This window comes from Petaurus breviceps, unplaced genomic scaffold (assembly GCF_028583685.1).
Source record: "Petaurus breviceps papuanus isolate PSGF00001 unplaced genomic scaffold, PetGlider_PUasm1.0 178, whole genome shotgun sequence".
Taxonomy (NCBI): domain Eukaryota; kingdom Metazoa; phylum Chordata; class Mammalia; order Diprotodontia; family Petauridae; genus Petaurus; species Petaurus breviceps.
This window is the reverse complement of record NW_027185777.1, coordinates 23,506,241-23,533,246: the sequence shown is the minus strand read 5'-3', so window position 1 is coordinate 23,533,246 and position 27,006 is coordinate 23,506,241. Positions and strand designations below refer to the sequence as shown.

General features: G+C 40.5%; 1 protein-coding gene and 1 long non-coding RNA gene across 2 annotated transcripts in view; one reads left to right on the top strand and one right to left on the bottom strand.

Moving 5' to 3' along the window:
* Positions 1-27,006, bottom strand: part of LOC138159991 (uncharacterized) — a 67,068-nt gene that overhangs the window by 22,583 nt on the left and 17,479 nt on the right. The window lies entirely within an intron of this gene.
* ARHGAP12 (Rho GTPase activating protein 12) overlaps positions 10,590-27,006 on the top strand; it is a 164,180-nt gene continuing 147,763 nt past the window's right edge. Inside the window, exon 1 of the mRNA XM_069086451.1 lies at positions 10,590-10,918. The gene's annotated coding sequence lies outside the window, so the exon portion shown is untranslated. The remainder of the gene's footprint in view (positions 10,919-27,006) is intronic.

Genomic DNA, 27,006 nt, shown 5'->3' with positions numbered 1-27,006 from the left:
AACCAGATTCCAGCTCTAGGGTCCTGGGAATACCATTTTCTTTCTTTTAAAAAAAAAATTTAAAAATTTATTAATTTATTTTTAGTTTTCAATATTTTCTTTTATAAGATTTTGAGTTCTAAATTTCCCCCCTCCCTCCACTCCACCTCCCCAAGATGGAGTGCAATCTGATAAAGGTTGTACGTGTATGATCATATTAAACATATTTCCACATTAGTCATGTTGTGAAAGAAGAATCAGAATGAAAGAGAAAAATCATGAGAAAGAAAAAAAAAAGGTAACAGTATGCTTCAAACTGCATTCGAACTCCATAGTTCTTTCTCTGGATGTAGATAATTTTTTTTTCTCCCATTATGAGTCTTTTGGAATTGTCTTAGATCCTTGTATTTCTGAGGAGTTAAGTCCATCCTAGTTGGTCTTCACACAATGTTGCTGTCATTGTGTACAATGTTCTCCTGGTTCTGCTCACTTCATTCAGCACCAGTTCATGTAAGTCTTTCCAGGTTTTTCTGAAGTCTGCCTGCTCATCATTTTTTATGGAACAATAGTATTCCATTACATTCATATACCACAACTTGTTCAGGGAGAATGCCATTTTTCAGGAGCTGGGATATCACCATGCTTCAGCTAGCCCCTGAAATCTCAGCACTGAAATGAGGCACTGATAAAATACTTCCAGAGCCTAATATACATTTGGTGCTATCTGAATGATGGAAGTCTCATCATCCTAATGACTGAAAATGTTTATTGATCCTTTGATTAACTGTCAACTCTCTGAGAAGGAGAAATGAGGGAATTCAGCTCCAGTACCAATGAATATTTCTGTTTGAGCAGAGGGCACCACTCCCAAGTGTCTGAGGGAGAAAAACATACAAAAATTCATTGTCATCATATTTAAAACCAGGATTGGCGACCTGGACTCACTGGGAAAGGAAGCACCACAACTTGCTTCTAGGGTAGTTTTTGTAAGGAAAGAGAATAGCCTCAAAAGATGAGGTTCTTAGCCTCACACTGTATTATTAGGGTTGTGATGTAGAGAATACTGTATTAGGGTGGGAATAGTGGGATACATACAAACCAGAAGAATGAGAAAATTCCTGAAAGGAAACCTGGGGTTTTTGGTCATGAGAGAGTCTTTGACACAAGAGATCTATTGTCTGTCCTCGTATATCTCTGGGCATTCATTTGGGCCACCCCCTTCCCAATTTCCCCTCCCCTCCCCCCATGTCTATCTAGCCATTGCAGGTTGATAATTACTGCTTCTTGCTGTCCCCCACTCAGGTGAGGGCAGTCACTTTTCCCCATCTCCTCCCTTTGGGCTAGACTTCTCTCTAACCACTCTCCTCCACTAATCTCCCCGAGGGAATGATTTTCCTTTCAAACCTGGTAAGGGAAGACAAAGAGAAGAGGAATTGCCTGAGGTGACCACCTCAGTAATAATAACTCCTAGCTTGTACATAACCTTCCCCCAAACCAAGACTGCAAAGCTCCTCTGTGTAGGACAAAACTATAAATAGGAATCAATAGTATCCCTTTTGTTCAGTTCTGAGACCCCATTTTTCTTTTTTTTTTTTTCGAGGGGGGAAGGTTGGGCAATTGGGGTTAAGTGACTTGCCCAAGGTCACAGGGTTGGTAAGTGTTAAGTGTCTGAAGCTGGATTTGAACTCAGGTCCTCCTTAATCCAGGGCCAGTGCTCTATTCACTGCACCACCTAGCTGCCCCCTTAGCCCCCATTTTTCTATGAAAGATTCCATAAATAGTAAAAAGTTTTCTCCCCATGTACCTCACCCCTTATCACTCCTTCCTCAGCTGCCCTTAAGTAGTAAAAACACATATGGCTCAGTAGTAATGCCATGGTTAGTCACAGCGTTCCCTTGGTTTGACTTTGAAGACTTGGGAGAATAGGAATGTAAGTAAACTTTAAAGAAACAGATAAGCTTTGGAGAAAAGCATGGAGAAGAAGGGAAATGAAATCACCCTGTTGACTTTGTTCCCCTCCTCCCCCCAAGTTCAGCAAAACCAGGATCTGTCCAGACTTGTCTTGGGGCCTTGCAAGAGGCTTCATTGCTGCAGCTCTGCCTCTGTTTCCATGGTGATTGTTTTCTGGCTTCTGCTGTCCATCCCAGCCTCTCATCCCCCTGCCCTTGGTCTTTGTCCCAGGGCCTTCTTTCTGCTCTCACATCTGGTCCACAACATACACTGACTTCAGTGGACCTTAAGCACCTCACTCAATGTCTCCAATTTCAGGTGACTCCCCGGCATCCACACCAGACCTCAGGGTGATCCCCCCCCCACTCCTGTGTGTCTGTCTGTCTGTCTGTCTCTCCCTCCCTCTCTTTCTCTTCCTCCCCTTCTTTCTCCTTCTCGGCACTCTCAGATCTTGCTCTTCTCCTGACCATGAGCCTTCTTTCCTCACTCCTGCCTTAACATGAAAGAGTCTCGCTTCTCTGCCGCAAAGCCCCGATGCTGCCCCAGAGGACTGAGGAGAGCACAGAATTTTCCATGAAGCCTTATTTGAGTACGCAGCTGGAAGCATCCCCTTCCTCTGGAAACCTTGTATGCTCATCTTCGATGCCTTTTTAATGCATTTACTCACAACCTAACACAATCTGTTATTATTATTTATGGATGCCTTCGCACAGTGCCCAGTGAATTGTAGGTGCTTAATAAATGTTTATTGTTTGACTGATTGATTGATGTCTTATCCCTCTACAAGACTGGGAGCTTCTCAGAAGGATATTATCTTCAGCACTTAGTACAGTGCTTTTCCCATTTTCCTTTTTTTCCTGGTGATTTCCTCAGGGAATCCTCAGTGTAGAAACTCCCTCTTCCTGTGCAAATTGGCAACTCTTCTGTCCCTTATAGTCTCAGAAAGTTTCCTGGGGTTCTAAGGTATCTTACCTAGACACCACACAGCTATGACAAATCAAAGTAAGATGTGAGCCCGTGTCCTATTGACTTCAAGGCTAGTCCTCTACATCAAGCTTGCCCTTCTTGTAGTAACCACTTAATAAACGTTGGTTGAATTGAATTTGTTGATGTTGTTGTTGAGTTTGTTATCTGTCCAGCTTCTATATCCGTCAGTGGACTCCCAGTAAGTCCTAGCCCTCTCACTTATTCCTGCAAGGTGACATCAGCTGATAGCAAAATACCAAACACACACGAATGTGCTTCCAACAGACAGACCTTCATTAAGTTAAGTTACATTATCTGGTCAGTAAATGAGAATGAGGCAAAGGGGCTTTTTTTTCCCCTCCTGTAAGACAAGAGAAAGCAGAAGCAAAGTTCAAGGAACTAAGATTAAGGCCGGAAAATTAGTTGGAGACAATCAGAAGAAGAAATATTGACACAAGCATAAGGGAGTAAATATATTATACTTTATATTACCCATGCAATTAAATGCAAGTTTAGCACAGGAACTTGCATGAAAATATAAGCAAATGATAGCAAATCACCTAATTCAATAGCTTAAGATTCCATCTTCATGAACGGATTAGACTTTACTTTTAAAAAAGTAGCTTCCTTTCCAGACAATGAGATCATTTCATGACAGTGGGGACAAATGTAAAGAATTGACTCAGGATGAGTCAGAGGCTGCCATTGATTAGGAAATGGTTAAACAAATTAAGATACACAAACAGCAATATTGTGTGATGATCAACTACGAATGACTCAGCAGTACAATGATCCAAGACAATCCCAAAGGACTCGTGATGAAAAATGCTATCCACATCCAGAGAAAGAAATGATGGAGTCTGAATGCAGATTGGAACATACTATTTTTCACTGTATTTTTCTTGTGTTTTTGTTTGTCTGTGTCTTCTTTCACAACATGGCTAATATGGAAATATGTTTTGTGTGATTGCACATACATAATCTATATCAAAATGCTTGCCATCTCAGGGATGGGGGAGGCGAGCGAGGAACAAAAAGAACTTGGAACTCAAAACTTTTTAAAATGAATGTTAAAATTGTTTTTACATGCAACTAAAATATTATTACAAAAAACCCAAATTGAATGTGATGGAGTATCACTGGATCATTAGACACAGATAAAAAGAATAGAGAGAAACCTGGGAAGACTTAGTTGCACAGATGCAGAATCAATCAGCGAATCAACAAGCATTTAGACAAAACCAGGAAAACAATATATGTGCTGGCCACAACAGTGAAAAAAGAAAGAACAAGAACAAAAAATCCCACAAAACTAAATGCTGTGTAATTACAATGATCAAGTTTTTCCCCAAAGGAGACCTGGCATTTCCCCATTCATTAGAGAGGCAGGGTTAGTGGCCTCTATGTGTGCAGCATAGTGCACATCTTGTTAGACTCGACTAATGGTTCCATTAGTGTTTTTATTTTTGTTTTTTTGCTTTTTGGAGGGGGGGCAGGGCAATTGGGGTTAAGTGACTTGCCCAAGGTCACACACTAGTGTCAAGTGTCTGAGGCCAGATTTGAATTCAGGTCCTCTTGACTCCAGGGCCAGTGCTCTATTCACTGTGCCACCTAGCCACCCCAGTTACATTAGTTTTGCTTGACCTGCTTTCCTTTTCCCCCATCCTCTTTCTTTTTAATTTTTTGTTACAAGAAGTGGCGGCTGCAGGGATGGGGTAGGGGGGATATTATCAGAAAAGGTAGTGAATGGTTAAGTGTAATATAGGATAAGGGTTTGGCAGGACAGGCATGCCAGTAGCATAATGGGACAAGGTTTTCAAGGGAAGGGGGAAGCATTTCAAGTAGAGATTTATAAGTAGTAGTATAGGCCATTTTAATTTTGCTTCTGTGTATCTCTCCTTGGTCTCAGCCAAATTTCTAGATACTTTCTAGATAATCTTTGCTTCTACTTTCTCAAGCCCACTCACTTCTTAACACCTTGCAAAGTGGCTTCTGACCACCCCTCTATTGTTACCCATTGATTGCAACATCTAATCTCCTTTTCTCAGTCCTCACTCTTTTTGACCTTTCCCCAACTATTGATTCCGGTAACCATTCTCTCTTCCCTTTCACTGCCCAAACCCTAGAAATAATCCTATGAGTAAATTGCCTCCACTACCCCCTCCCTTTCCCCTTCCCTAAATCCCTCTACACTTCTGGCAACCAGGTTTCTGATCCAACTCTTTTACCTAAACTGCTCCTCAAAGGATACCAGTGACCTCATCTGCTAGCTCTGATGGTCCTTCCCATCCTTCTCCTTGATTTCTCCACAGCTGTCGACACTGCTGGCCACTTCTCTTTCCTTCACTTCTGTGACCCTGCTCTCATTGTTTTCTCTTCCTATGTGTCGGATTGCACCTTCTCTGTTTCCTTGCTGCATCATCCTCCATCTTCCCCTAACCATAAGTGTCCCTCAAGGCTATGTCATCCACCATCTTCTCTGCTCCCTCTATGTACTCTCTCAATGTAAATTATCTCATTAATTCTCATATATTCAATTATCAAGCAGCTTTAATACAGAATTGCAGGCCCCGAGTCACTAGTCATCTGCTGGTTATTCTATTGTATATTCTGTAGACAGTTCAAACTGGACATGTCCAAAGGTAAACTCATATTTCCCTCAAAAGCTACTTCTCCTCCAAACTTCCTTATGTTTATTAAAGGTACAGAACAGATCTTTCATTCTAGTTAAGGCCCTCATCACCTCTTCCCTGGATTTTTACAATAGGTACCTAAACAATCTCCCAGAGTTCCACTTTCCAATCTCTTTTTTCTCTAATCCATTCTCCATTCAGTAGCAAATTTATATATATCTATAATACAGGTCCCACAAGCACTCCTCTATTCAAAGATGTTCAAGGGCACCCTATGGCCCTTAAGATAAAATATGAACTCCTTAGCCTGTCACTAAAAGCCTTCCACAATATACCTCCCATCTACCCTTCCAGTCTAATTGTAGCTTACTTCCCTCATTTGCTTTCTGTTCTAGTCAAACTGGTCTGACAGCTATTCCTCTTAGAGGGTATGAGACACAGAGGGCAGAAAGTCTTCTGTGCATTTCTGCATGTGTGCTCTCATATCTGCTCCTCAGTTTTCAGGGTTTCCATGGGTAATCAATCCCTAGACAAAATAGCTTCCATTATTCAAACTCATACAACTGAAGGCAAATTTATTAATTTACTATGAACAGCATATATTTCTAGTGACCAGAAATTCATGTCCCCTACTCAGGGCACCCTTGTTCCAGCATCAAGGTATCTAGAAATCACTTGGTGATAATGGGAACAAAGCACATGGAGTTGGATAATTTAGATCAGGAATCATAAACCTGTGTGCCATGAACTTAATTTTTCAAATATTTAAATAACTATGTGTCAGAATAATTGGCCTCCTTTTTCATCCCATGTGGTTTATTTTGGCATTTAAAAACATTATTCTGAAAAGAGGTCCACAGGCTTCACCAAATTGCTGTCCAAAGGGTACATGATGCAAAAAACAAAACAAAACAAAGACAAAACAAACAAAAACAAAAAACTACCCGTGTTTCCCTGATAATAAGACCTATCCCGAAAATAAGCCCTCCCCTTACTGTGTAAGGTTCCTCTAAAATAAGCCCTCCCCGAAAATAAGCCCTATTGAGATTGTTACTGTAGTGAAGGTGATCCCCTGCGCTACATGCTACATTACAGTACCCTCTGTATGCACCGCCCCCTTCCCCCCGGGTGAAACGCACGCTGTGCTCCGAGCTGCATCCAATCAGAGCTGCAGCAGTGAGCATGTCATCCTGTTCTTCCCCAGTGATTTGCTTGCTGGCACCATTGAGAGCAGTGCCGCAGAGGAGAGCTGAGGCAGGACAACATAAGCCCTCCCCTGAAAATAAGCCCTCTGGTGTTTTTCCTTCCAAAAAATTTAATAAGACAGTGTCTTATTATCGGGGAAACACGGTAAGAACCTCTGGTTCTAGAGAAATATTTCTAGAGGCTATGATAGAACCTGATGATTTATCCATGTTTCACTTGACTTCTCCATTGCCACTTTCATAGGGACTAGGTATTCCCATGCCTTTGGCAAAGTACTGGATCTATACTGAAGAATTCTTAATCTACCACTCTTCTTTTTAATTCAACAAATACTTATTAAGAGCTTGATATGTATAAGGAACTGTGCTAGGAAATGGGAAAACAAAAAAGACAAAAATGAAAAATACCTCATACCTTTAAGAAGCTTACATTCTACTGGGGACTACAACATGTGTGTAGAATGAATGAATGTATGAATGATAAAGTGCAGGTTTCAGTCATGTTTGACGCTCCATGACCCCATTTGGAGTGGTTTGTTGTTGCTGTTGTTGTTTTTGCAAAGACACTGAAGTGGTTAGCTATTTCCTTCTCCAGCTTATTTTACAGATGAGGAAACTGAGGCAAACAGGGTTAAATGACTCAAACAGGGTCAAGCCATTAAGTGTCTACAGCTGAATTTGAACTCAGGTCTTCCTGACTCTAGGTTCAGTGCTCTATCCAGTTAAGTGGATATGAAATAGCTGGAGGAAGAAGGCAGCATTGACAACTGAGGGGATAAGGACAAATCTCACATAGGAGGTAGCTTCTGAACTTAGCCTTAAAGTGAGTTAGTGATTCCAAGAGGCAGAGATAGAAAGGAGATAGGTTCTATGGGGTGGAGTTGTGCCAATGCATGGTGTCAAGAAAATTAATGCCAAGTTCAGGGAAAAAATAAGTTAAAAAATAAGTTTGACTGAGAATTCATGAAGATGGTGTAATCTAAACCAAGTCTGTAAATGTTGAATGGAGTCATGGGCTTTAAATGAGAAGCAGGAATTTGATGGTCTACTATAGGCAATGGAGAGTCATTGCAAAGTTCTGGGAAGGGTAGCAACATGGATGAATCCATGTTTTGGGAAGATTATCTTGGCAGCTGTATGGAAGATGGATTAGAAAGGGGAGAGAATGGAGGCATGGTGATCAATTAGGAGGATGTTACAATAGTAAAAATAAAAAGTGACAAGGGCCTGAATTACAGTGGTAATCATGAGAGCAGTTGCAGGAGGTCTCCTTGAAGAGACTTGACAATTGATTGGATTGGGGGTGGGGGAAGAAGAATAAGTCAAAAGCGACTTCAAGGATGCAAATCAGGGTGACTGAAAGAATGGTACCGGTCTCAAAGGAATAGAGAAGTTTAGAGAAAATGAAGGCATGGGGAGAAATAATGAGTTCTGTTCTGGACATGTTGAATTTGAGATGATTACAGGTCATCTAATTGGAGGTTTCCAACAGCAGGCCATTGGTGATATAAGACAAGAATTCTGAAGAGATATACAGATCAGAGAGACATCTTCATAAAGATGATTGGACTTAAGGGACCTGATATGATCACTGAGAAGGAGAGACTATAAGGAGAGAAGAAAAGAGGACAGAGACTTGGCGGACATCCAAAATTAGGAGGTGGGACACAGATACTGAACCAGCAAAGGAGACTGAGAAGGTCTAGACAAACAGGTAGGAGAACCAAGAAAGAGCTGTGTCTTTCGTCAGCCTCATTTTATCATATGATAAATACCATAAGAATGTTTTTAAAATACCTGCCTCTAAATTTTAAAATTACTTTTCTTTGAAAAATATTTTCTAGCATGATACTGCTTCCTTTACAACAAACCCCATGATTCCATATGTTTTTTCAAAGGCAAGCATTAATTTCCATGAGTTCAATAAAAACAATGACATAATCAAATTTCATGAGCACAAATCCCACACATGAGGAGCTGCCTGCAGCTATTCTAGTCTTTATGAACAATGTTTCTAATGTTGAGGTGTTTCTTAAAAACCAGAATTCAATAGTCCAAAATTGGGTAAAATGTCTGATGTTAGATAAATAAGTAAATAAATTTTGCAGTTTTCAGATTTCAGAAATTATAATACTGACCAAGATTTATACAAAATTGTCCTATCAGTAAGACTCTTATCTTAATAATGAATTCCAGAGTACTTTCATGACATATGTCTATTAAGCAAGACTATTTAATCTAGTTGTTAGAACTTGTCCAAACTTGGATTGAACTGGGGCTTTAGAAGATTCTTCTGTCTCCTCCATAAGAGTTAGAGTAAACTAATGAAATAACTGACGGATTAATTCCAGGAATTTTGGAAGCACACACTCCTGAGATGGTGAAAAGAGAAGAACCTGGGATCATGACAGATGGATGAAATATTTGCCTGTGGGCAGGAGCAGCAATCAACTTAATGGTCCAAGGATTGAAGGATACTTTGAAGATGGATGATGCCATCTTGATAAAATCATGTGGTTTAGGAGGACACACATCCCTTCACTAAGGGAGGCAGGAAAAGGGTGTGTTTTATGTCAGCCTTTTAAGGTTAAAAGAACAAGAATATGAGTTCACATTATATATGGTGTTTTAGCTTACACTATGTATCTGCGTAAATATCATGTCTCCTCCCCTCAACCCCAACTCAGGAGAGTACAAACTCCTTGAGGGGAGGGACTGCTTTGTTTTATCTTTGTTTTGTTTTTGGAGGCAAGGGGTTAAGTGACTTGCCCAAGGTCACAAGTAAGTGCATCAAGTGTCTGAGGTCACATTTGAACTCAGGTCCTCCTGACTCCAGAGCTGGTGCTCTATTCACTGCGTCACCTAGCTGCCTCTACTTTGTTTTATCTTGATATACCCATTAGTCAATGTACTGACTCACATACAGTAGGTGCTTGATAAATGCTTATTATTGTTCTTGGTTTTTTGTGTTTTTCTTTGGGGGGGGGGGCAGTGTTTCCAAAACACTTTCTATACATTCTCCTTTGATCCTCACCACTGCCCTGTGAGATAGGTGGTTCAAGTATTATTTTACAGATGAAGAAATGCAGGAAGAGGGAGGTAAAGCATGATGGGTACGGTTGGAGGTTGATGGAGAGGATGAATGGATAATGGTTTGTGAGGAATGTTGAGGGCCTGATGGCAGCTGAGGGGCTTCCCTTCCAAATGTGAAATTCCATGATTCAGTGATTTCGTGAAGAGCTGTACTAATTTGACTTCAAGGTCAGCGTGTTTGCTATTTTACTACTAACATCTGAAGAAGAAAAAAAGTATCACATGTGCAGATTTCCAGTCTGTTACCTACAGAAGTGCAGTAATAATAATACTTCACATTTACACACCACTTTAGGATTGTAAAGCATTTTACATCCAGGTTCTCATCTGATCTTCATGATCCTCCTGTGAGAGAGGTAGTTCAGATAGATTATCCCCATTTCATAAACAAGGAGTCTGAGGCTCAGAGAATTAGCCCAGAGTCACACCAATAGCATGTGCCTGAGGAAGGCTTTGAATCTAGGTCTGTACCTATGTGACCTCATGATGGGTCACACTTGGGGTATTTGTTCCTTCTGGTTCCCACCTTATTCTTCCCTACCACTCACATTTAACTTTTCTTCTTTCTAGAACATACTAAATCAAATCACATTGCAAAGCCCAACAAATACCATTCAGCAGCTGTCTACATGATGCCAAACATGTGGTCATTTGGAAACACTGGAATTTTTGACTGAATTTTTCAATTTCCAAACAGATGTTTAACATCATGTGGAAAGAACTAGGATGTACTGTCCCAACAGTCAGCCAGCTCAGCCTGGCTTAGATCTGAGATAGCCTAGTAAAGAAAGAACAGTTTCTCACCCCCTCTTCCTGTTCCTTTTCCATGGAGCCTGTCTTACACAGACCAAGATGGATTGAGCATCTGCTAGAAATCAGACCTTAGGGGGATTTTGCAGGGTTGGGGGGGCGCAAATATTTGATCTTTCCACGACAAGCATTCCAGTGCATAGATAGGTGATGGTAAATGTTTTGGGTCACTCTAGGAATAGAATCAAAAAGGTAACAGCTGTCAAGGCTCCTGGTGATGGAAGATTTGGGATGGAGAAGCCTCTTCACAGCTTCTGCATTCAGAGAACTCCTTGGAATAAGGTAAAGAGTGAGAAAAACACAGGTAAATTGCCATGATGGCTAACTCTGTTCAGATGGAAGGATTTTGTTTGATTGCGGCTTTTTTTTTTTTAAGATGAGAAACCTATTTTCGTATCCTGGAGGATGGCTCATAGTAACAGTTTTTTCATCTAATTTTAACAAAAGCTATGCAAGGGATGATCTGTAAAATACTATATCTAGTTCCTGACCAGGGAGCATTGTATAAACATTCTATCAAGAAAATAACTAATTATAGGTCCATATAGGTGGAAAGGGATTCAGGAGAGTTGAGCTTTTCAAATTCCTTTGTTCTGCTATTGTTATTTTAGCTTTTACAAATGGAATGTTTACTTCAGAAGGTATAAACACAAATATACAAACTTACTCCTCAAGCACATAGGAGCCATAAACCTCCTCCTGCCCTTGTACCATCTTGGTCTTGGGGAAAGGGAAAAGGATGTTTAGGCCCTCAGTTTAGCTTGGTTGCTATAGAATTCCAACACTTCCCTTGAGCTTGTGCTCCAGGCACTCTGGCTTTTCAGGGCTTCCATGCCAGGTGGCCTGGATGCACCACCCTGTCTGCATTCCTGGCTCCAAGGTTGCCATGCCTTGGACTCCCATCTTGTGCATGTTGGCACCTGAAACTGAAACAAAGTCTGGTGCAAGTCTGGTGCACCTGGAGCCAGAGTAAAAGATGGAGAATGGGGAAGGATGCCCTCTCACTGGTTCAGTTCAGTGCATGGTGCCCATTCTAAGAACAGTGAGAAAGATGGTTCTATGCGAGATAGAAGCCAGTTTTCTTTGACTTTGCTCTTCCTTTTTCTACCCTGTTTCCCCGATAATAAGACCTATCCCGAAAATAAGCCCTCCCCTTACTGTGTAAGATTCCTCTAAAATAAGCCCTCCCCCGAAAATAAGCCCTATTGAGATTGCTACTGTAGTGAAGGTGATCCCCTGCGCTACACGCTACATTACGGTACCCTCTGTATGCACCGTCCCTCCCCCATCCCCCGGGTGAACGCCGCGTTCCGAGCTGCATCCAATCAGAGCTGCAGCAGTGAGCGTGTCATCCTGTTCTTCCCCAGTGATTTGCTTGCTGGCACCATTGAGAGCAGTGCCGCGGAGGAGAGCTGAGGCAGGACAACATAAGCCCTCCCCTGAAAATAAGCCCTCTGGTGTTTTTCTTTCCAAAAAAATTAATAAGACAGTGTCTTATTATCGGGGAAACATGGTAGTAGATTGAGAAAGGTTCTCTGAAGCTAATAAGGCTAAGCAAGCCGAGATATTTGATAAACTTTGTAAAATGCTTCTTATTTTGTTGGCTTGTTTGGGGAACTTTGGGAAATGTTCCTTATTTGTGAATCTGCAAAACTTTGTACGTATTTGAAGCTAACTGATTTTCATCTGTACATGTAGGATGGCATATGACATTTGAATCTCAACTGTATGGTACTGGGAAAGCAAGAAGTGAAAGGACGCTGCTTATGCCTCCTCAGAAATCATCAAGAACCATTCTATTTTTGGGATATGAGGACTGTGTTAAGAAAAATGCACTCCTGCCTATTTGCCTGACACAGCAAGCCTCAAAGGGGGGAATATATAACCTGGACAGGCCTTTTAACCATGCCCAGTTTGATTCATGGAGAGTACCATTCATCCCCTCTGTAGAACCTGGCTAACTTTATTCAACTCCCCTCACTTTTCCCCACTCTGGGCATAATTTAAAAATCCATGAAAAAGACCATCAGTTCTGCCCTGATTCTCCCTGCCCCCCATCCATCAGGAAATGGACATTGATTTCCCATTCAATTTAACAAATATTTGTTAAGTTTTTAATAAAACAGGCAGTATGTCATAGTGGTTTTCCATCTAGCTGTAGAGTCAATATCCCCTTTGACAAACACTAACCCAATCTGCCTTTTCAAATCTTATTTCATAGTATTTCGCATTTCGTAAACTCTATGTTTTACCCAAACTGTTCTTCTAGCTGTCCCCTCATCTCCACTTACCATGTCACATCACTTTTCCATGTTGTCCCCCAAACTCTCCTTTCCCATCCCTAGCTATCCAAATCCTCTTTTTCAAGACTCAGTCTAGGTAACACTTCCTACGAGACAACTTTTCTTAAAATATTCTCTTCCTTCTCAAATTTGCCTAGAGCAATCAGTAAGGATTTTTCCTAAACATACCCTATTATGTATTATATTTAGTATTATGTTATATCACATTGTGTGTATATGTACACATATATGTGTGTATACACACAAAATATACTAAAAATTTTTTTAATTTAAAATAAAAATTTTAGAACATAGTATGTATATGTAGCATATATACATATATGTGCATATACTTACATATATACATATATATGCCTAAACCTGTGATTTCATTGGTGGAGGCAACTCTGTATGAGGAAACTTCCTCTTTCAATAGAGATCAGTAACTGTCCTGCAATCTTTAGTCTTAGACAATCATTGGGACACTACCATCTGAAACCTCTTTGAAAAATCTTGGCACCTTCTTCCACTAAGATAGACCTGGTGAAGCTACAGCATCTCTGTGAGGACTATGGGATGATGGGACGCAATGACAATTAGCTGCTAATTAGAGCTTTCTGAAATATTAGGGTAATCATTATAGAAAAATCCCACTTAACTTTTTATGTCTGTTAAAGATGCCCCAGGGTAGCTATTAACTTCTGAACAGGGTGGTAGGTCCCAGCACTTGAGTTATGCTTAATCACCATTTCCATTATCATCTCTGTTTTCAGGAGGCTATAGCTTGTTTCATGGAGCTGTGTCAGACTAGCATGATGCATATCCCCAAAGTCTCTGTGAATTTTAATTACGATATCTGGCTAAAATAGTAGAAGTGGCTGCTTATTCTCTTGTCATGCCATTAAAAACAATTAGCTTTCAATAGAGAAAATTAGTTTTGCCAAGCAATTTATTTTTTTGCATTAAGCTTTTTAATGTTTTGAAGCTTGGATTTTTTTTTAATGTTATGTCCATGGGAGGCATTCATCAAAGAAAACATTCAAATGTGTTTCAGAGTAGGGGAAGGGAAGAAGCATTTATATTACACCTAGAAAGTGCAGTATATGATCCTCCCAACAACCCTGGGAGGCAAGTGCTATTATGATACCCCTTGTACAAAAAGGGAGCTGAGGTAAACAGAGGTAAAGTGACTTGCCCAGGGTCACACAGCTAGTAAGTGTTTGAGGTCAGAGTGGAACTCAGGTCTTTTTTTTTTTGGAGGGGGGAAGGCAGGGCAATTGGGGTTAAGTGACTCGCCCAAGGTCACATGGCTAGTAAGTGTTAAGTGTCTGAGGCTGGATTTGAACTCAGGTCCTCCTGACTCCAGGGCTGGTGCTCTATTCACTGTACCACCTAGCTGCTCCTGAACCCAGGTCTTCTTGACTCAAGGATCCCTTTTATAACACAAAGGAGAGGGGGCCATCTAGCCTCCAGTAGGAAAGCACCCATTTAGGGGCACATTCCACTTTAGGGCTCTAATTGTAAGGCAGATTTTTCTTGACATCAGGTCTAAACTTGTCTCCTTGATACTTCCTCCCATTTACTCTGGTTCTGTCTTCTGGGACCAAACAGAACAAATTGAATCTCTCTAGTGGACAGAGTTCCAAACCTGGAGCCAGGTAGTCCTGAATTCAACCCCAAGCTCAGACACTAACTGGCTGTATGACTGTACTCCTGTCTGCCTCAGTATTCTCATCTGTAAGATGGGGATAATAGCATCTACCTCCCAGGATTGTGGAGGATAAGATGAAATGGTATTTATAAAGCACTTTGCAAACCTTAAGATGCTACATAAATGCTAGCTATCATTATTATTATTATAGTTTGTTGTTCAGTCTTTTCAGTCATGTCTTACTCTTTGTAATCCCATTTGGGGTTTCCTTGGCAAAGATACTGCAAAGGTTTGCTATTTCCTTCTCCAGTTCATTTTGAAGATGAGGAAACGGGTCAGCAGAGTCAAGTGACTTGCCCAGAGTCACAAAGCTAGTAAATAGCTGAGGCCGGATTTGAACTCGTGTCTTCCTGACTCCAGGCCTTGGTGCTCTATCCATTTTGACACATAGCTGCCCCTATTATTATAGTAGTCACTTAATGAAAGTTGATTCCCCCCCCCCACTGGATTAATTAATCATAGCCAGGTATAGTTCAGATCAAGAATGTCAAAATCAATCTGTGCAGAAAGGGAACACTTAAGGATTGGTGTTACGTGATCAGGCCAGGGTATTAGATTCTTGAGATGCCTGTTTAAAAGATAGATCACTGTGGGCAGAAGGATAAAATGGTGGAAACTATTTATAACCAATCACAAAAAGCAATAGACAGTGGAGTAGGCAACGTGGCAGCCAGCTTCTGGGTGCTGGTGACAGAGCATATTGGGAGCAAAGTTTGAATTTATGTAAGCACAAGGAATGATTACTTAGTTATTACAAATATTGGGGGGGATTGTGTTTTATGGAAAACCGATGTATTTTTAGAATTTTTTATAAGTAAATTTAATGTATTGAAAATAAAAATTTAAAACAGAAAGAAAAAAGTACCTGTAGAGAACGTACTGGTTCTACAAGATTGTGCATGGTCAGAAGGCTGTGAACCATGTATGTTGTTAGTGAGCATATGTGGTCCAGGTGTGGATCCCTGGGAAATATGAGGAGGATGTGTTCTGAAAACTTCTAGGTCCAGTCCTGGAAGGTTTAGGAAGGTGGAGAGAATGGACATTGGCAGAACATGGAAGTTGATGCCCTTGGCTAGTACTCAGAGTCCTGAGATTAAAAGCATACCAGATCCCTGTGCCCATCCCTGCTGAGGGATATCAACATGTCAGGAGTGATAGTGGTAACCTTGGCAGATGTCGAGATCTGATTGGCCCCGTTCTGTGTCCCCAGTGGTTTCCACTTAGAAAAATGCTTACCTGGGAGGAACAGTGCCTACAAGTAGACCCAGTGCTTGGGGAGGCTTGAGAATGCTTGTGTGTGAGTCTATTTTATAAGGTTGGAAACAGAGAGGTCAAGATCTGGGGGAAAGAAGGAACAGGGAATAAACTGTGAGTTTGGAAAAGTAGAATATCTGAGATTAGTAAATCATGATCAGGAATGTAGGAAAGTCAAAGCTTAAGGAGCTGGGGAGACACCAGGTTTCAAGGTTGTAGACTGGACCAGGGTAAGATCAGAAGGGCAGACAATCAGCAAAAAGGAGGGTGGTTGGGGGTCTCAAATACCAGCACTTATTGGTGTATTCTTCTTTGAATGACCTCTTTATCCCTCTAGTGTGATAGTCAAAGAAACTGGGATAGTAAAGGGTCTGATATTCATACCACATAAGAATTATTTGAAGGAAATGGGGATGTTTCACTGGGAGAACAGAACATTGCAGGATGGGGGTTAGGTGTGAGTGGAGATACTGCTCTTCAAGTATTTGAGGGGGGGTATTTAGAGCTAGAAATGACCTTAGAAGGCTAATACCACCCACCCCCTCCTCCTCTCCCATTTTTCAGATGAGAAAACAAAAAAACAGAGGTTAAGTGATTTGTCTCAGGTCACACAACTAGCAAGTGTCTGAGGTGGGATTTAAATCCAAGTTCTCCTGACTCCAAGTATAGTGCCCTCTTACTTAAAATTTTTTTTTCAAATATCAAGCATTTTTTTTTCTTCCTGATGGTTGATCAATATATTGATCAGAGTCCTTAAGCTGTTCAGAATTGTTTTTTTTAATGTTATAGCATATATTGTTCTCCTGGTTCTGCTCATTTTTTTTCTGCATCAGTTCATAAAGTCTTCCCGAGTTTCTCTGAAACTCATGTCTTTCTTCATTTCTTACAGGACAATAGTATTCCATTACATTTACATTAACACAATTTGTTCAGTCATTCCCCAATTCAGTCATTTAGTTAATAAGCACTTAGTTTATACCAGGAACTGTGCTAAGTGCTGGGAAGACAAAGAAAAGAAAAAGGCAATTTCTGATCTCCAGGAGCAGAGACTATAACAGTCTAAAAGCAGAGACAATAGACAAACAGCTATGTACAAACAAGCTATTCGCAGTATGAAGTGAAAATAATCAACTGAGGGTACTTCATTTCCCATTAGTTTTTCTGCTTGGTTTTTAACTCCAGGAACAAGAATGTTCCCCCTTCCCCCTCCCCTGCCCAGCCTTAGGAGAAGCTCATCACCTACAATCTCATTGTCATGGAGATTGATTCAGCTGTGATACTCAGCATCCTCAGCTGCTTCTCCCCTTTGATTGGAGGATTAGAGCATGGAGTGAGTGATTAACTCCTCCCAAACCCTTTTTAAGGGACTGGGACATTTCCAGCTAACTTTATTTCCCATCAGCTGCTCTGCTTGGTTTTGACTCCAAGAACATCAGGGGTTCCCCCTCCATCCCCTTTTCATCTTCTTTTTTAAAATCTTCTTTTCATCATCTGTCTTTTTATCTTCTTTACGTCCCCCATTGATTCTAAGCTCCTTCACCATCTTTCCTTTTCTTACTTAGGTCCCTAGTACTTAGCACAGTGCCTGGCACAATGTAGATACTTGGTAAACACATTGATTTACTGACTATTGGGGGAAGACACTAGGATTAAGGACGATCAGGGAAAGCTTCATGTTGAAGGTTGAATTTCATCTAGGACTTAAAGGAAGCCAGAGAAGCCAGTAGGCAGAGAGAGGTGAGGAGGTAGAGGATTCCAGATATAGGGGACAGCCAAGAGAATGCCTGGAGTTGGAAGATGGAGTGTCTTCTTAGTTTCTGATTTTTTTTTTGCTGTCATAAATTGTTATAAATATACATGTACATATTGGTCCTTTTCCTTCTCCTTTCATCTCTTTTGGGTATAGGCCTATCACTGGCATTGATGGGTCAAGGGGCTTGGAAAGGGACACTGTCTATGGCCATATGAAAAAAACACTCCAAATTACTAATAATGAGAAAAATGCAAATAAAAGCAATTCTGAGGTTCCATCTCATACCTAATGATGATTGGCAAATCGGGAAAGAAAAATAAACAAAGACAAATGAAGGAGGGGCTATAGGAAAGCAAGTATATTGATGTACTGTTGGTAGAGCTGTGAATGGGTGCAACCATTCTGGAAAGCAAGTTGAAACCATGTTCAAAAGATTACTTAACATACCTGTTCTCTGACCCTCTTACTTATTGCAAGGTTCTAACTTTTATTATACATTCTGATAGCTTGCCCACTATGTAAGGAAGACTCCCTTATCTCCAGTTTCCAAGGTTTCTCCTAGAACTCTTTTGAGGGGCCACTGGCAGCCAATCAGTCACCATGATGGTTGTTATTTTGGCCCTAGTATCACCCTTGAGTGCAACACTCTCACATAATGCCAATCACAGTTGGGTATCTCTCTACATATACTCTATCAATCAGATCTAGAGGAATAGTGCTTCTGAACCAAGGTGGTTTCCTCAGGAATCTATCTGGGAAATTCTTTCCAGGAAGGGGTCCAGATGGTTCATGCACATGGCCAAGAAGTTACCATTTCCTTTGGTTGCTCATACTGAGCATGTCTCTTTCTCTGCTTGTCACAGATTTTCAGGGAATGCTTGTTTATTTACAGCTCATACTGAGCAGAATGCAACTGTGATCTGTCTAGCAAACAACCTCATCATGTGTTTTTCGTGTGGTGAAATCTTTCCCTGACTTAAAAAACAAAGCCACATTGGAAATACTCAGCAGCAAATGATACCATATGGCAGATTAGTATTTCACTCAAGGAAATGAGATCTAACATTCTAGCTATGCAGAGACGTGCCAAGGTTTAGTCTTATGCCTGCAGATTCAGAAAATTCAAAGTTAAGTCTGAGTAGTTCTGCATCAAAGGTCTATACTTTTGTCCCTGTCTGTAATTATTTCCCTGCTCTCCATAATATAAAGTAATGAACAGCCTTACCTACAGCTTACTGGTAGGGTGTGTTACTTTTTAAATGTGGGGTTATTTTTATAAACAATCTCCTGCAACCATTAATTCATTTTCATGACATTCCAAGAGTAAGATGGCAAAGAGAAAGATTCAAAGGTAATAGTTTTATGTAATTTACCATGCAGTCTGGTGTATTTCTCTACTTAAAGAACTATGATTTTGTTAGGTATAGGATAGAGTGCTGGAGTTGGACTTAGGAAGACCTGAGCAGTGTGATATTGGGTGAGGCATTTCTCCTACCCTCAGCTTCCTCGTCTATAAAAAGGGCATAATAATAGTACCTATTTTGTGGGTATATTGCAAGGTTAGAATGAGATAATGTATGTAAAGTGATTATAAACTTTAAAGCCCCATGGACATGTCAGTTTTATCATTACTTCCTTTACCAGAACAAATTACAACTCTTTCACCTATTGGTTGATGATTGCATAAATTGCTATGGCCCCAAATGACATTCATCACTTGGTGGCCAACCTTCTGGAAAGGAGCCTTTCTGCTGGAAGGCAGACAGGTTAGTCCCCTGTCTGTACTGCTGCTCTCCACTAGTACAGCCCTGAAGAATCCAGGCCTACCTCCAGGCCACAGTGAGGCATTCCCTGGAGCAAGGTGCCAGTGAAGGATCTTTTCAGATCTGTTATTATTTTAACAGGTTGATTTTTAGAATCATTTAAGCCCTATAAAATCAGAGTGAACTTCTATGCTGGCATAAATGTGACCTGTTTCAAGGAAACTGCCATATGAGATTTTAAACTCGACATGACTTCAATAAATATTAAAGTACCTATTATATGTGTGTTCTAGTGCTAGGTCCTGGGAGAGAGCCAAAGATAACTTGTCTATCAGAGACTCCCAGGCTTATAGCTTGATAGCTGGGAAGGGCTTTAGAGATGACTGAGTTCAATCCCGTCATTTAATATCTGAGATAGCTTTGTTCACAAGGGTTGTCTAAATGTAAAGACATGGCTTATGGGTAGCGTGGATAACTGACCCACTCCTCTCCAAGAGAGACTGTAAATCCTTGAGGGGAGCAGGAGAAGGGCCGTGGCTGGGCACGTATTCCTTCCTTTGCCTATGTCCAGGCAGGGTATTGGGTTAGAATTATATCTATCTGGCCCCTCAAATATCTCTGGTCTGCTCTAGGGGGACAAGCATGAGGGGGGCAGCTAGGTAGTGTAGCGGATAGAGTGCTGGGCCTAGAGTCAGGCAGACCTGAGTCCAAATGTGACCTTAGACACTTAGCTGTATAATTCTGGACAAGTCACTTAACACTGTTTGCCTCAGTTTCCTCATCTATAAAATGAACTGGAGAAGGAAATGGCAAATCACTGCAGTATCTTTGTCAAGGACACCTCAAATGGAGTCAAGAGGAGTTGGACACAACTGAAATGTAGGAACAACAAGAAATATGAGTCCAGGAGGAAAGCTGCTTCCCTGGGCTCTCTTAAAGAGAAAGGTAAACCCTTAGCTTATAAACAAGGGCTTAGTCCCTTCCTATCAAATACCAGTCCATCACAAATAGCAAATAGTGAGTAAATTCATTTATCTAAACAAAATAGCCACAAGAAATTCAGGAAGTTCTACCGATTACAAAGTCCCAGAAAATACACAAGAGTGAATAAAGTCATCAGATGAGATTTCAGCTCAGACCGTGAGAGAAGGCTTGTTCTCAACCCAGGAAAATCATCTTAGCAGTTTCTAGGGGAGATAACCTGGAAATCACCTTTCAAGGGGTTTGGGGGATTTCTTACCTGTCTAGTTTATTGCTGCCACTCAGATAATCTGGCAACACCATCATATAACCTCTTCCCATTGGAAGATATTGGAACCAGCTCCCCTTGCAAGATTCAGAAGACTCAAAGAAGAAATAAGTTAAATTAGTTATATATTTACAAGTTAATGTAAACAAATAGGAACCATATTAGTTGGAACCATATATAATCCAGCAGCAATAACAGTATCTGTCAATGAAGAATCCATCCTGAGAGACATTATCTAACTCAGGCTGCTTATACTCAGGCATCGAGTGGCACAACCAGCTTTTGTGCCTCCTCTGAGTTCTCCCTGTCCTCAGGCTGCATCCCATTTGTTCATACTAGGCTCTTGAGAAAAGCCTGGTGTTTGGTCTTCTTGGTATGGAAACCCCTTCCTTAGCCAAGCTTCCATTGACTTAGTTACTGTTACAACAGATGAAGCTCTTTGAAGAAATCCTCTCAGGCTAGGGAAGGTAAGCCCTTAACTCAGCTGGGGAAGGGGGGTTCCATTCTAAGATTTCAGCCTTTGACAAAGTCATTTCTGCAGAGCGGTCAAGGCACAGGCTTTGTGTTTTGATTTCCAGAATTTGAGAAGTGAAAGCTAGCCACAGAGAGAAAGCAGATTATGTGGGTGATTTTTTCTGTGAATTTGGTTATGAAAAGAAGAAGCATAATGTTATAGCTTTGAGGATGGCAGAGTCAAGGGAAGGGACACCCTGTACTAGAGGGCAAGTGACCAGGGATATAGAGGCTTGAGGAAGAAAACTGCTTTCTGTGAATGCATAAGATGGGAAGAAAGAGGGGAAGTAGTCTAGGACGAAGGGGTGGTTATTTTTTTGTCTTGATATCTTGTGGGGATTTCAGAGGGCAAGGAACAACAGGAACTGAGGAGGGTGGGAGTGGCAGCAATGGAAGGGGGAGTTTCATCTCGGCAGATGGCAACTCTGAAGCACAGGGATTATGGGGGAAGGATATCTGACTTAGCTAGTCATAAGAAGAGGGAAATAGCAGCTGTGTAGGGCTTTCCAGGCTCCTTTGAGGACAAAGGGAAACATCTGTGCATGGATAGCAATATCAGCCATATCTCTTTGCACACGCTGCAGAGCAGGGTGTGGGAGGCGGCAGAGAAATCTTGTTGGATGACTGGATTGGAAATATCTGAGGCCTGAGCCTGGAGGGGCCTAACTAAAGTCATACATGGTCCAGGTTTCTTTGCCTCAGTCCACAATGGCAGAGGATGCCTAATTCCCATAAGAAATCCAGCACCCATTTGGCCTTGGCGTCTGAAGCCCTGGTTCAGCATGGGGTCTTGGTTACCAGATTGTTATGGAGAACTGGGGCATTATTGTTTTTTGGACAGTTAAGGAAGATTAGGTACCAGCAGGAGAGGAATTTCTTCCTCCTAGATTCAGTGATGGTGAAAGAGAAGGAGTAAGAACTTTGGTGTCAGCAATGGCTCCTCCTGACTTGGGCATCCATGGCAAGCTGCTGCATCATTTCCTCAATCTGGTGACAGTAGACAAGAGAAGGTCCTGTCCATGTATCTGTGGTTTGAGGACCATCCTAGCTGAGAGTGGAGAAGTTAAGCCACAGAAGGGTGGCTATAAAATGACATATTTTTCAGCCATTCATGAAATGTAGAGAGGGAAACCACATTGATGAAGCTGTTAGGCAAAATGGGAGAACAGCAAAACATCTGCTTGCTGAGGATACTGGAGTTGTAGCCCCATTTCCGCTAATGAATCACTAGGCACATTTAACCAGTATGGTCTTACATGCCTTGTCTTTCAGTTTAGAAAATTCAGATGTCTTCAGAAAGTATGTATGAATTATTTAGTACTTTCTTTCCCTTTGTGCTCAGACCAGCATCCTTCATTTTCCTTGGTCCCACCACTGTCCGATGTCAGACTTTGTGTGGCATTCTTAGGGACTCTGCTCTTTTGGTGAATTTACCAGACAGAATTGTGGATGAAGGAAATATGTTACCCAGCCCACAGGAAAAGTGCTTTTGTTAAACCTTCAAGCGCTATATAAATGCTAAGTGATTATTATTACTATCTCTGCTGAGCTCAGCAGCTCCAAAAAGCAGTGTGTGAAGCCAGAAGATGAGGAAAGCACAGGCTGCAGGCGGCTGAACTCAGGCACCTGGGCTTCGAATTCCATTTTGCTCTTTTCCTGTGGTTGACTTCTGACTTTTTTCTGGATCCAGACTTAGCTGAGGGCTATCCTCACCCTTGTTTCCTTGTTTTTATTTCACATATACTGATATACATACCGTCTCCCTTGCTAGAATATAACTTCCTCATGAGCAAGGTCTTTCATTCTTATCTCCAGTCCCTAGCACAGTACCTGGCACAATGGGGGTGCTTAGCAAAATGCTTTTTTATTGATTGATTGACTGACCCTCTGATAACCTGGGAAACAAGCCTCTCTCTGTTTCCTATGGACTTCAGCTGATAGCCGTCTATTTTCTGGCTTGGTGCTCTGTACTGACATCTTTCTTGCCTCCCTCCTCTTCTCTCAGCACTATCACATTCCTTCCTTCAGATCTTTGAAGCCGATCCCCACTTTCCTCACTATACAGGGCTGTAAATTCCACCAGGGCAGGCCCTACCCCTGGACCAGGCAGAACCAAGGAGAAGATAGTTCTATATTTGCTTGAAATTGGTGAAGGTATTTTATCTAAACTTTGTATCTTCCACAGAGCCTAGCAACCTGATCTGCATGCAGTATATGTTTAATTATATTTACATTATTAATTAATTTGCCAAATTAATTAAGTTTCGGGGTGGCTAGGAGGCACAGTGAATAGAGCACCAGCCCTGGAGTCAGAAGGACCTGAGTTCAAATCAGGCCTCAGATACTTAACACTTACGAGCTGTGACCTTGGGCAAGTCACTTAACCCCAATTGCCCTGCCTTCCCCCCTGTAAAAAAGCAAAAAAATTAATTTCTATTTATGTATTTCTATTTAATTAATGTTATTAATGTTTAAATTATGTTTATTGAATTGAATTAGAAAGGACCTTAAAAAAAAGCCACCCAGTCTCAACTCCTATCTTTTACTGGGATCTTTTCTAAAACATTCCTGACATATTCATCTAGTCTCTGCTGGAACACTTTGAGTGACAGGGAACTCACAACTTCACATTGTAGTCCATTCATTGTTGCATGGTTCTTTTTATTAGATTATTTTTCATTATATTCAGTTGAAATTAGGTCCATTGGATATGACACCCATTGGTCTTGGGTCTGTCTTCTAGAACCACACAGAATAAGCTTCCTCTGTCTTGCACTTGACAACCTTTCAAATATTTGAAGGAGCTGTCCTGTCTCTTTGTAGTCTTTGTTTAATTTCTATTCTGGACACTAACTTTTAAAAGTATATTTAATCAATTTACAATAGAAATAAGTTTAGACATATAAAGGCAGCTAGGTAGTACAGTAAATAGAGAGGTGGACCTGAAGTCAGGAAGACCTGTAATTGCTATCTACCTCAGTTTTCTAATCTGTAGAATGGGGATAATAATCACATGTAACTCTCAGGGCTAAAGGTAAAATAAGAGCTCTGTAAACCCTATACTGCTGTATAAAGGCTATCATTATTATACATCAGTTGTAACTAGTGAATGACTCTTCTGCCATTTATAAAGTCTTTGCATATCTGTTCTATTTCTGCTCTGCATTATTTCACAGAGATTTTTCAATATTTCTGCATAGTTTTGGTATTTTTTTCTCCTTTACAGAAATCCAGTATACCATTATATTAATGCATTATAACCTAAGGAGTGTTAATTTTTAAAATAAAGGCTTTAGATAGTAACACGTGGAAAAGTAGATGCTGGGCCTGGCTCTCTGGGAAGGAAAAGACTTTATTTAAAGTGTTGAGAGAGGAAAATAGAAAAAAAAAAAAGAACCATAATCATTATCCCATTATGCATATTAACCTGTTTTTAGTCTTTAGCCATCATGGAAAGATACATGCAGATGGACTATGAAGTGTATGAAGTTTGTCTTTGGCACCGTTCTCCCACAATTTGTGGGGGTGATTATGGACTTAGGATTTTAACATGCCTCTACTCTCCCAGCCCCCCACTTTTAAAATCTGACTCTAGTTTTTATGTAATTCCCTCAAGGCTGAGCTCAGCTGGAATGCACTCATAAACTAATGTATACTATGGTGCTAATGTTTGACAGTGGCTCAATATTTTCTCTCTCAAGAATATTTCTATTTCAACAAGGGCTATAATACATCACCCAAAGGAATGGTGGAATTTCAAGAATACTTTTGGGACCTCTTGGATACTTCTCAAATCACATCACATTAGTAGCTACCTATTCCATTTATTCATAAAGCTGACCCTGGTGTAGTGATAATACAATAATAAAACAGTAATTGTATGTCTAAATGCTAAGAGGTAGAGAGAATATGAGATCTTTCTTAAGTCCCAATAGCCTTTGCTTCTAAATAAAACCTTCTAGAGTTTCTTAATTGACTGCTGCTTTTTAGGTAGCCCAGGTATGTTTATTAATCCCTGCTTTCTTTTTCTGGAGGAATGTCCTACTCTGGCTGGACACACGTCCAGGCAATTTCTGAGACAAAGTCCCAACTTGAAGAAAATGAGACCCTTAAGTGACAAAAATAAAAGCAATTCTCTTTTATCAGGGAATTGCTATTGTGGAGACAATACTGTAATTGCATCAAAAAGGACAGATAATTGTCTCTACTTAGAAACAAAGTATCCAGAAAAAATCTGTTTCAGAGTTCTTTTTTAAAAATATTTTTTGGATAATGGATACTGTTGCAGAGATTTTTAGGACACACAGTGCAGATGCCTAATGTGGCATCAAAATTAGGATTAAGGGATTGAATTAAAATTTGATTAAGGAATGGGAAGATTTATCCCAAACTGTACAGCAATAGCTAGTCACCAATAGTCTATAGATTTAGATCAGAAGACACATAAAAACATTTTTATCATGCAGGATAAAATACAACTTCCACCAGATTTCTTCTTATTGTTGACCTGTTCATTTACACCAAACAAAAGAGAAAAACTTTCTAAAGAACTATTTAGGTACCAATGTCTTTGACTTAATTACACTTTCATTTCCTCACCATGTAGAGTCAATTCTTAATTACCTACAGATGGCTTACAGTCTAAGAATTTAAAGACAGTTTTCCATCCCATTCTTTTACTGCCAAATGCATTTCCCTCAAGAACCCATAAAATATGTTAAGCAATATAAACTAACTTTATATCAGTTTAAATAAAACAGCAAATTTGTGGCAAAAATATTTTAATTGAATATTTCTATTGCTTCCCGCTTTCTAGTAGCATAAGGTAGTAAATAATTCACTATACTGGGAACTTAGGAAATATGTGGGGTCACCATGATTTATATAAACTCCACTCTTTTTCCTCTGAAATAAAAAAAAAATCTACCATACTTTTTTTTTGGCGGGGAGGGCAGGAGATGGTGCTTCCTTTTCAAGCTATGAGTCTGGGTCTATTAAAAATTGGTCCATGGGGCAGCCAGGTAGCACAGCGAGTAAGAGCACCGGCCCCAGTATCGGGACGACCTGGGAATCAAATCCAGGCTCAGACACTTAGCACCCACCTAGAAACACCTGGCCACGTAACCTTGAGCAAGTTACTTAACCCCAATTGCTTAAAAAAAAAAATTGGTCCAGCCTTCTTGCCCTCCAGAGATAGGTGGATGATACAGTAGGTAGAACACTAGACCAGCAATCAGGAAGATTTGATTTCAAATCTAGTCTCATATAGTTACTAGCTGGGCAAGTCACTGAACTTTTGTCTGCCTCAGTTTCTTCAATTATAAAACAGGGATCATAATAGCACCTACCTCCCAGGATTGTTGTGAGGAGTGCCAGGTACATAGTAGGTGCCTAATGAATACTTGTTCCTCTTTCTTTCCTCTCTCTCTCTCTCTCTCTCTCTCTCTCTCATTCAATCTCTTTCTTTTTCCTCAGCTTCCCATTATGAACTCTCTTCAAGTCAACGAGCTGTGGTAACCCAACTCTCTGAATTTTAGCATGTCTTACTCATCACACATTGATATAGTTTAATAACCCAAGTCAAGGATCTCTGAGATCAAGGACCATTTTATCCTTTATTTCCAACAAGATAGCACAGTTTTTGTTTTTGTTGTTTTTTTGCACACAGGAGACATTTAATTTTTCAAAGCATAACTCAATGGTGTTTTCTATATAAGGCCTTTCCTTATACATTCCTGAGCCATTGTTAATTATCTTTTGTTCTTAAAATTATTCTTTACATACCTGGAATTTACTTTTTCATGTGTGTTGTATTCTGTTAGTAGAATGTAAACTTGAGGGGAGA